Source organism: Medicago sativa, chromosome 5 (genome assembly GCF_051527215.1).
Source record: "Medicago sativa cultivar Bolivia chromosome 5, Bolivia_mono, whole genome shotgun sequence".
Classification (NCBI taxonomy): domain Eukaryota; kingdom Viridiplantae; phylum Streptophyta; class Magnoliopsida; order Fabales; family Fabaceae; genus Medicago; species Medicago sativa.
Window position 1 is genome coordinate 33,303,049 of NC_140753.1, and position 10,608 is coordinate 33,313,656.

Here is a 10,608-nt window from a genome sequence, read left to right on the forward strand (position 1 = left end):
TTTGTGAACAAGATTTATTGGTTGAGTTTTCTAAATTTTAAGCTTATTTACCTTTTTACTGCTAAATGTTTGAGCATGTATGACATTGTACGTTTTAACCAATTCATAGTAACTTCAATGATATGAAGTTTATTCTGCTATGTTTTTGGACTCTCAGAAGAATGTAATGTGAAAGTTGTGATGTGCTTTTTCTAAATGAATCACTGCAAATGTTGCAGAACCATAGGTTCTTAATGATATGAAGGATTTTGATGCCAGAATGCTAACATTCTCTCTGTAAAAACGAACCACTAAATAGCGCACTAATTCACTGCAATCTTGTTGACTGATTAATTCACGATAATCTATAGTAGGAGCAGAAACTAGGTTCCAACATATTAACAAATAACAATGGAGCTAGTGCGCTACTTCGAGTTCGAGCTTTTAGAGTACTTGTCTTTGATGATATGTATGACGGTGTTGTCATCGACTCAGCCCGGTTACCACACAGCTCATCTACCTTTGCACCTATTTTGCGTTTTTCTCTGAAAAAATATGGTAACCCTTGGTTCTACCTTAGCCACCCTCAACCATTAGTTAGTTAGAGCTAATTATATGATGGATCAAAGAATGATATTTCGGAAAGAAAAGTTTAATACATAATAATAAAGCTATGTATATATGAATATGATGCAGGAATTTGGCTTAAGTTATCTTTATAACTTCCTGCGTTTGAGTTATACATAGAGCATAAATTTTGCATTTTGTTAGAATTAAAATATCTTCAACGTTGAGAATAATAAGCTATTCGGAGTAAATTACATTCCTTTCTAAAAGATGTTTGAATTACTCTCTTCCTCGCTTGTTAGAATTAAAATATCTTCAACGTTGAGAATAATAAGCTATTCGGAGTAAATTACATTCCTTTCTGAAAGATGTTTGAATTACTCTCTTCCTCGCTTATGTTAAAATATATTTTCTCCTCCTCTCTTATGCAAAACATATTAGAAATTTTTTTTCTCTCTTCCACTACGAAAATCTTGAATTACATTCATCACCTCTCTTATTTTAAAATCTAAGTTTTTTCTTTTCTTTTTATATTTCTAATAATCTAGCAACAAAAATCTAACAAACAAAATGCGGAAGAAAAATAGTATTGTGGGTCCATTTTAGTATAATAAAAATTTGAATGCATTTTTTTCTCTACTTTTGATTCACAATATAATTAGTATACACTTTTAACCCAATTATAGTATGAAAAGACACAATAAAAATTAAAATATGTGAAAAATTCCTTCAGCTGATAATATATGGTTTTGACTTAGCTCAGTTGGTAGGACAATGCATTATTATATGCAGGGGCCGGGGTTCGAACCCCGGACACCCCACTTATTCACCTTATAAGGTGAATTCTAGCCACTAAGCTACCTGACCAAAAAAAAAATGGTTTTGACTTAATTGCACTTTTCACCCCTATCTTTTGCTAATTGTGCGATTTTGCACCCCCTCTTTTTTTTGAGCGATTTTGCACCCCATCTTTTTGCCCCCTTTCTGGTTAGATGGACCTTCTTGTGTTTAATTGTACTATTGTTCCCTATCTTTTTGTCAATTGTGCAATTTTGCACCCCCCTCTTCTTTTTTTGAGCGATTTTGCACCCCATCTTTTTCCCCTTTCCCCTCTTTTAATAATGATTTTGAACAAAAAAGGCAAAAGATGGGATGCAAAATCGCTAAAAAAAAGGGGTGCAAAATTGCACAATTAACAAAAGATAGGGGGAAAGTGCAATTAAGTTTTTTTTTTTGGTTCATGGAGAAAACAAATAGAGAAAAAAAAACTAGTTTACAACCTTAAAAACAACACTCTAGAAGCATCAACAAGAAGTAAATCCTCCAAGCTCGGGAGGGGGTTCTCGAAGTTGCACCAAGAAGAGTTTTGATTGACACCATGCTTAGCTAAAAAATCCACACACTCGTTTTCCTCTCAAAGGGTGTGGACGAGCTGCGCACATTCCAAGGAAGATGAAGGAGATCCTTGATATTACTAGTGATAGTTGCATAAACATGTCAATCATCGAGAGGAGAGTGAACTAAGTTCATAGAATGCAAGGAATTATAGTAACAAATAACATTTCCGTGCCCTTTATCCCATGAAACCTCCAAAGCAAGTGTGGTCGGGGTTACAAAACATCTTCAATGGAGTCATATCCATACTGCAATGGTGCAAAAGAGCTTCAGTGGGGAGTAACTCATGACTAGCGGTCCAAAAGAACAACTTGATCTTCTGTAGAGCTTTAATTTTCCATATCCAATTCCACGAGTCGTCATTATTATGGAGATCTTCGGAATAAGAAGAAAGGAGCCAAGAGTATCTAGACCTTGTTGTATGAATGCCATCGAGATGATCAGACCAAGTCACTACAAAAAAATGTGTATTTTCCGGCGGCTAAAATTTGGATGTTCCGGCGGTTTTAGCCGACGCTATGTACATTTCTGGCGGTTTCAAAACTGCCGAAATTTTGTCTGCCACAAAGTTTAAAGCGGCGGTTTAAGAAGGACCGCCATGCTAACTTCCGTAATACGCGTTTGGTTAAACCGGCGGTTTTAACTGCCACAATATACACTTTTTCAGCAATTTTTTTTTGAACATAGTGGCATTTTCAACTGCCGTAATGCCCATTTTTTAAGGAAAAAAATCCTGCACATAATGGCAGTTTGGACCGCCGTAATAGTCACTTTTTTAACAAAAAAATATCTGAATGACACACCTTAATAGCAATTATTAATACTAATATAAATAATTTTTGTACATAAATTGTAATATTACAATGCGTAACATAGTCCAACAACCATGAATGTTTATAAACTAAACTTAAGCTCTTCAATTATGTTGTAGAGTTTATCTCTGATCTCTTCTACATATGTATGGTCCTCCTTATCTCCTTAAAGTTATGTTGTTCTTGAACTTCTCTGATACATGCACAAACACCTACACGTAGATCAAATACGGTTCACATAATGCTAAGTCACAAAACAATAGAACTTGATAAAAAAAAGCATTAAAAGAGGAAGCAAAAGAGGAACCTGAGTTTCAAAAACAATCCCCCATTGATCACTTGTCTTTCTATCAGTAACTCTCCCAAAGTACTGAAACAAAACTACATATATTGTAATACATAACTGAAAAACAAAACTATATGAAGAACAGAAAAACACCAACTACTAAACCAGAACAGGAACTGCCATCAGTACATGACATTGCTCATAAAGACTTATACGCTCCTAAAACTTTTAAGGTTAAGAAACAAGGATGACTTTTAGTAAAAGAAAAAATATACCACTTACAAGATTCAAGAGATAAGACAAGAAATCAGAGTACCTAGATATGTCAAGCATATTTAACTACCTTATAAAAGCATATCACAAAAAAGCATACTAATGCAAACATTCCTATTTATCATTCCAACTAATCATTTAATGACAAATATGAAGTGAATCATTACATGAGATGAGGGAGTACTAAGCAAACAGAAAATTAAACTGAAGCAAACAACCACCATAATAAAACCGCCAGAAATCTTCTGTTTTTTTGTAGTGTAAGGATTGGTAAAATTTACAAAGTTTAGCATTAACCAAAACTTGTGCATCATGACATCATAGAAGCAACCATTTATCTAAAGAGATGGTAGCAAAAATCACTTTTTATGAGCCTTCTCTAGTAGTTAGTTATAAGTCACACCTGCAATATATTCATTATTATAGCCTTTCTAAATGAATATTCAAAGTAAAGGATAAGCCAAAAATCTTCTAAGCACACATCAATGTAGGTATAAACCAAAAACACTATGTTCGTTCAGTGCTTCAGTTTTATAGTGTTCCAGCACATAAACAAAGAAAAGAGGATCAATCAAACAAATTTTGAACCTATGAAATTAAGCAAATTTCTTACTGCCTTGACTCTGGCAAGTATCCACTTATTGGAATTCTGTAGCAATTCTCTAATCATGTTCACATATAATTAACATTAACTCAATACACAATGATAGATTCAGCAAAAAACAAAACCATTCAAGTGAAGCCAAAAAAAAGAACAAGTTAAAAGCATATTATTGAACAAAAATCTCAGTAAAATATCCAAAACAAATGCAGGACATATTAAGTTACAGTGTTAAATTTCATTCAACTTTAAATAAACATCAAATGCATCCAGTTTTCAAAATGTGAAATTTACACCTCACCAAGATGTGTGTGTCTTGTACTTCTTCACAAATAGAAATTGAGGCCCTTCATCAAACTGAAAAAATGAATAAATTGGCTCATTAATTTCAAACTATGTAGACATCAAGCCTCGGGATTGAAGGGGTGCCCAATGTATGACACATGTTAGTGTTGTATTACAGTTTACACTTCATCTCTGTTATTAGAGATAACTTGCGCTGCAAGTTATCTATTAGAGTGGTGTTCCTCTAGTTGCTAGCATACAATTCTTAGCATAGAACTCATTTCTTGTATAAATACTCTTGTAATGATTCAGTTACAATCAATGAAACAAGAGATTCATTCACATTTTCTCTCTTTGATAATATGGTATCAGATTTCTCTCTTTTGAGAGAGAAGTTTCGATCCTAACCGTTTTCTATTACGGTTGCTTCCGCTTCAATCTTCATCTTCAACCTTTGATTCTTCTCTATTTCCGCCATTGTTGCACACTGAAGCTTTTTCTTTTAGCTTCTCTGTTCTCCTTCTTTGCTTCAATCGGTGAATTTTTCTTCTTCTTCTCCTTTTCTGCGTTTTTACGCATTGCTTTTACCTTGATTCTTCACATTGCACTATGCCTCCTCGTCAAGCACCTATCATCATTCAAGCTGCACCGAATCAACCAGATGTTGAATCGGTTTTCTACGTTCATCCAAGCGAAGGTCCAAATTCGGTTACAATCATTCCCAAGCTTAATGGCTCCAATTACTTGGCTTGGAGTCGTTCAATGAAACGTGCGTTGGGAGCGAAGAACAAACTTGCCTTCATCAATGGCGTTATTCCTCAACCAGATGCTATGGATTTGAACAGAGCAGCGTGGGAGCGTTGCAATCATTTGATACATTCATGGATAATCAATTCAGTTTCTGAATCTATAGCTGAAACTATTGTTTTCTATGATTATGCCTCAGAAGTTTGGGAAGATCTGTAAGAGAGATTTTCCAAAGCTGATAGAATCAGAATTTCAACTCTTCGTTCTTCCATTAACAATCTTAAGCAAGGAAGCAAAACTGTTTCTGAATATTTCACTGAGTTGCGTGCGCTTTGGGAAGAACTGAATTCACATAGACCTCTTTCCAAGTGTTCTTGCCTTCACCAGTGTCGTTGTGAATCTTCAACACTTGCTCATGAATACAGAGTTGAAGATCAGATTATGCAGTTCCTTGTCGGACTAAACGATCAGTTTTCTGTTGTCAAAACTCAGATCTTGCTTATGGATCCTCTTCCTTCTTTGAATAAGGTGTAATCTTTAGTGATTCAAGAAGAAAGTAATCATGCACCTATTCTTTCTCTTCCTGCTGATGAATCCAATGTCTTGGTTAATGCCACTGATTCCAAGAAAACTTATGGTCGTGGTAGAGGTTCTTATGGTAACCAAAGGAATTCCTCTAGACATTGCACTTTTTGCAATCGTTCCAATCATACTATTGATACTTGTTACCTCAAGCATGGATTCCCTAATGCTAATAAATCAGCAAATTCCAATAATATCACTCATGGATCCACAAATAGTGTTACAGTTGAATCTGAAAATACAAGTAACACTGAGCATGGGAATGGTGATTCAAGTTTCAGTATTTCTCAGGACAGATATGAGCACCTTGTGAGCTTGCTTCAACAAGAAACCTTGTTGCCTCAGACCCCTGCCTCTACCTCTAACCAAATCACCACTTCTCCAACTGTTCCCATTGCTCCTTTACAGTCAGGTATACAAAGTGTTTTCTCCTGCTCTTTTCATGTCAATTCCATACCTGTTTGGATCATAGATTCAGGAGCTAATGATCATATTTGTTTCTCTAAATCTCATTTCACTTCATTTTACAAAATTAAACCTGTTCTTGTTACTCTTCCTAATGGTAATACTGTTTATGTGCATCATGCTGGCAATGTTTCTTTCACTCCTCATTTGTATTTGACTCATGTCCTGTATTCTCCTGAATTCAAAGTTAACTTGATTTCTGTCTCCAAAATGTGTGAATCTTTATCTTGTAGTGTCAATTTTGTTTCTAATAAATGTGTTATACAGGATGTGACCTCACTGAGGATGATTGGTTTGGGTGAGAAATCAGATGGTCTCTACAAATTGTCCATGCAATATGTCACTCAGAAGTTACAACTTCAAAATAGTTCTAACTCTTTACCTAATAATGTAGCACATAGTGCTTGTAATGTTTCAGATTCTAGCATTTCTAAGTCTCAAACTGTCTTTGATAGTTCTAGAATTCCTGAATCTGCCCTATGGCACTTCAGGCTTGGTCATTTGTCTAATCAAAGGCTCTCTTCTATGCATCATTTGTATCCCTCTATTATTGTTGATAATAAAGCTGCATGTGACATTTGTCATTTTACAAGACACAAGAAATTGCCTTTTTCACATAGTTCTTCTCATGCTACTAGCAAATTTCAATTACTGCATTTTGATATTTGGGGCCCTCTTGCTATTAACTCAGTTCATGGCCACAAATATTTTCTCACCATTGTTGATGATCACACTAGATTCTTGTGGATCATATTACTTAAAACCAAAGCTGAAGTACCCCTTCACATTAAAAACTTCATTGCCATGATTGAAAATCAATTTCATACAAAACCCCAAGTTATCAGAACTGATAATGGTTCTGAGTTTCTTCTTCATGACTATTATGCCTCCAAAGGCATTTTACATCAAAGGTCTTGTGTTGAAACCCCCCAACAAAATGGGAGAGTGGAGAGAAAGCATCAACACATTTAAACATAGGCAGAGCTTTATTGTACCAATCCAAATTACCTTTATCATTTTGGTCATATGCCTTCCTATATGCTGTCTTCCTAATCAATAGAGTTCCCACACCTGTTCTTCAAAACCATTCTCCTTATCATTTACTCTATGACAGTCCACCAGATGTCACTACCTTTAAGGTTTTTGGTTGCCTATGCTATGCTTCATCTGTTCAGAGTCATAGAACCAAACTTGAACCAAGAGCCAGAAAGTCAGTTTTCTTAGGTTACAAGCTAGGTTTCAAAGGTTCTGTCCTATATGATCTTCATACCAAAGAGATTTATATTTCCAGACATGTTGTTTTTCATGAATGTATCTTACCCTATAAGTCAAATTCATCATCTCAGAGTCATGATTGGGAGTATTTCACATCTTTTCCATCTTCTTCAGATCCTTCATCTGATGAAGATACTTCATCTCCTTCACCAACCAATGATATTGTTCCCTCCCCCTTCTTCTGAGCCTCCCATCACCACTCAATCCACCAATAACCTTCCTCCTCCTCCCTCACTTAGACACTCCACCAGAAATAAAACATCTCCTTCTTATTTGAAGGATTTTATTTGTCCCAATAAACAATCTGCTTCTGTCAATACTTTACATTCCATTGCAAATTTTATTTCTTATCATAATATTTCTAACCCTCATTCTCATTTCATTTTGTCTCTTCATGCTCACACTGAACCTAAATCCTTCACTGAGGCAAACAAGTTTGAATGTTGGAGGCAAGCTATGCAAGTTGAGCTCACTGCACTTGAAAATACTAGAACTTGGAAAATCATTGACTTACCTCCCAATGCTAAACCAATAGGCTGCAGATGGATATACAAAATTAAGCATCATGCAGATGGCACTATTGAGAGATGCAAGGCCAGATTGGTTGCTAAGGGTTATAATCAGGTAGAAGGATTGGACTATTTTGACACTTACTCACCTGTAGCCAAGCACACCACCTTCAGATTGGTCCTGGCACTTGCTTCATTACACAATTGGCATCTTCATCAGCTTGATGTTAACAATGCCTTCCTGCATGGAGATCTCCAAGAAGATGTTTACATGGAGATTCCTCCTGGTGTTTCCATCAACAAGCCTAATCAATGCTGTAAACTGCTGAAATCTTTATATGGACTCAAGCAGGCCAGTAGGAAATGGTATGAAAAACTGGCTTCTTTGCTTCTTGCTCATGGTTATACTCATGCTTCAACAGATCACTCTCTCTTCATCAAACATATTGATCATCATTTCACTGCACTTTTAGTATATGTGGATGATATTATACTGGCTGGTAACTCTCTGGATGAATTTACTTTCATTAAGAACATTCTTCACAGTTCTTTCAAAATCAAGGATTTGGGCCAGCTCAAATATTTTTTGGGTTTGGAAGTTGCTCATTCAAAACTGGGTATCTCTTTATGTCAGAGGAAATACTGTTTGGATCTGTCGACTGATTCAGGTTTCTTGGATTCTAAACCTGTAGCCACCCCTTCTGATCCATCCATCAAACTATACAATGATTCATCACCTCCATATCCAGACATTCCTGCTTACAGAAGGCTTGTTGGCAGATTATTGTATTTGAATGCAACTAGGCCAGACATCACTTTCATTACCTAGCAATTGAGCCAGTTCTTGTCAAAGCCAACTCAAACACACTACAATGCAGCATTAAGAGTACTTAAGTATCTCAAAACATGTCCTGGCAAAGGCCTTTTCTTCCCCAGATCCTCACTTCCCTACATTCAAGGCTATTCAGATGCAGACTGGGCAGGATGTAAGGACACTAGAAGGTCTATATCTGGACAATGTTTCTTTCTTGGGGATTCCTTCATTTCATGGAGGACTAAGAAGCAGCTTACTGTCTCCAGATCCTCTTCTGAGGCTGAGTATAGGGCACTTGGTGCAGCCACTTGTGAACTGCAATGGCTCTTATATCTGCTCAAGGATTTACAAGTCACATGCACTAAAGTTCCTGTTTTGTATTGTGACAATCAAAGTGCACTTCATATATTAGCCAATCCAGTGTTTCATGAGAGAACTAAACATCTAGAGATTGACTGCCACATTGTTAGAGAAAAGCTTGCAGCAGGAATCATGAAGCTTCTCCCAATTTCCTCACAAAATCAATTGGCAGATTTCTTTACTAAATCTCTTCTTCCTCAACCATTCAACTCTTTATTGTTCAAGTTGGGTTTAGTTGACATATATAAACCTCCAACTTGAGGGGGACTATTACAGTTTACACTTCATCTCTGTTATTAGAGATAACTTGCGCTGCAAGTTATCTATTAGAGTGGTGTTCCTCTAGTTGCTAGCATACAATTCTTAGCATAGAACTCATTTCTTGTATAAATACTCTTGTAATGATTCAGTTACAATCAATGAAACAAGAGATTCATTCACATTTTCTCTCTTTCATAATATGTTGACACAAATACGACACCAACAGATGAGGTTGCAATCAATAATTCCATTTTCTCAAATTATTACTAATGTTCATGTGTTGGTGTCATATCTCATGTTAGTGTTTGTCCTTCATAGATGTTAAATATCAAACTTAAGTTACTAAAAGGTACGATACAACACATTCTCACAACAACAAGTATATCGCATGTGAGATGCGCTGCAGCTGCAACCCAATCTCACAAATCATAACCACCACAGTGCTCAGGACACTATCACCATTCTAACAAAAATCAAAAATTAAAATGATGTTCCCTCTCATTCCATTAACCAAATCAGCAGATACAATTTACACTAAAACCCATTTTCATCAATACACAACTAATAAAAATATTCAAGCTTTTACCTGCTTAGAAAGATAAAGAGGCTGGTAATTCAAGCTGAGGAACCCACCTATTACAAAAATCAAACATTATAAAATCAAATAAAACCTAATATTTCATAAACTAAAAACAAAAACCCTAGAAGGAGATAGAAAAACAAACCGGCAAGAGAGAGGTCCAAAGAAGATTATGATTGGCAAACAAATCTGAAGCGTTATTGTCGTTGCTATCTGTAACAGCCCGGTTTTCGCTAGATTTATTTTATTATTTATTTATGTGTGTTGTATGTGCTATTATGTGATTATTTGCATCTGTGTGTATTTTTGGTTGGGAATTGTAGAATTCGGTGTAGAAGGGTATTTTAGTCATTTTGGACTTTGGGGCATTTTGGTCATTTTGAGAGTAGGGGTAATTTTGTAATTTTGATTGAGGATTATTATTTTGAGTGTTAGTAAGAATGTGGTTTTACCAAGTTATTAGAGAGAGTGTAGTAATTATTTTATATACCGGTAAGTGACTGTTAGTGTTGTAATTTACCATTAAGTGAGTGGCGACATTTTGGGTGTTAGAATAGAAATGGGTTAGGCCCATTAAGGTTGAGAGATAAGCCCAATTGAATAGATGACATATATAAACTCTAGTTGTTGGTGAAAATTAGGTTTTCACAACATTTCATTTCATTTCATTTGGAGAAGAGTAGAGATAGAAGCTAGAGAGTAGAACAAGATCAAGGGCTAGAGCTTGAGGAGGGGATTCATCACCTAGGAGCTAAATTGAAGCTTGAATTAAAGATTCTTGGTGTTAGAGGTAAGGGGGTTAGTTTTTGATCATAAT

General features: G+C 35.7%; 1 long non-coding RNA gene across 1 annotated transcript; it reads right to left on the bottom strand.

Moving 5' to 3' along the window:
* Window positions 1–2,749: 2,749 nt before the first annotated feature.
* LOC146921911 (uncharacterized) lies at window positions 2,750–3,492 on the bottom strand. Its single transcript, XR_015010809.1, has 2 exons — window positions 3,061–3,492; window positions 2,750–2,946 (listed from the first exon to the last, which is right to left on the bottom strand). It is a non-coding gene; the product is annotated as an uncharacterized LOC146921911 (long non-coding RNA).
* Window positions 3,493–10,608: the final 7,116 nt, after the last annotated feature.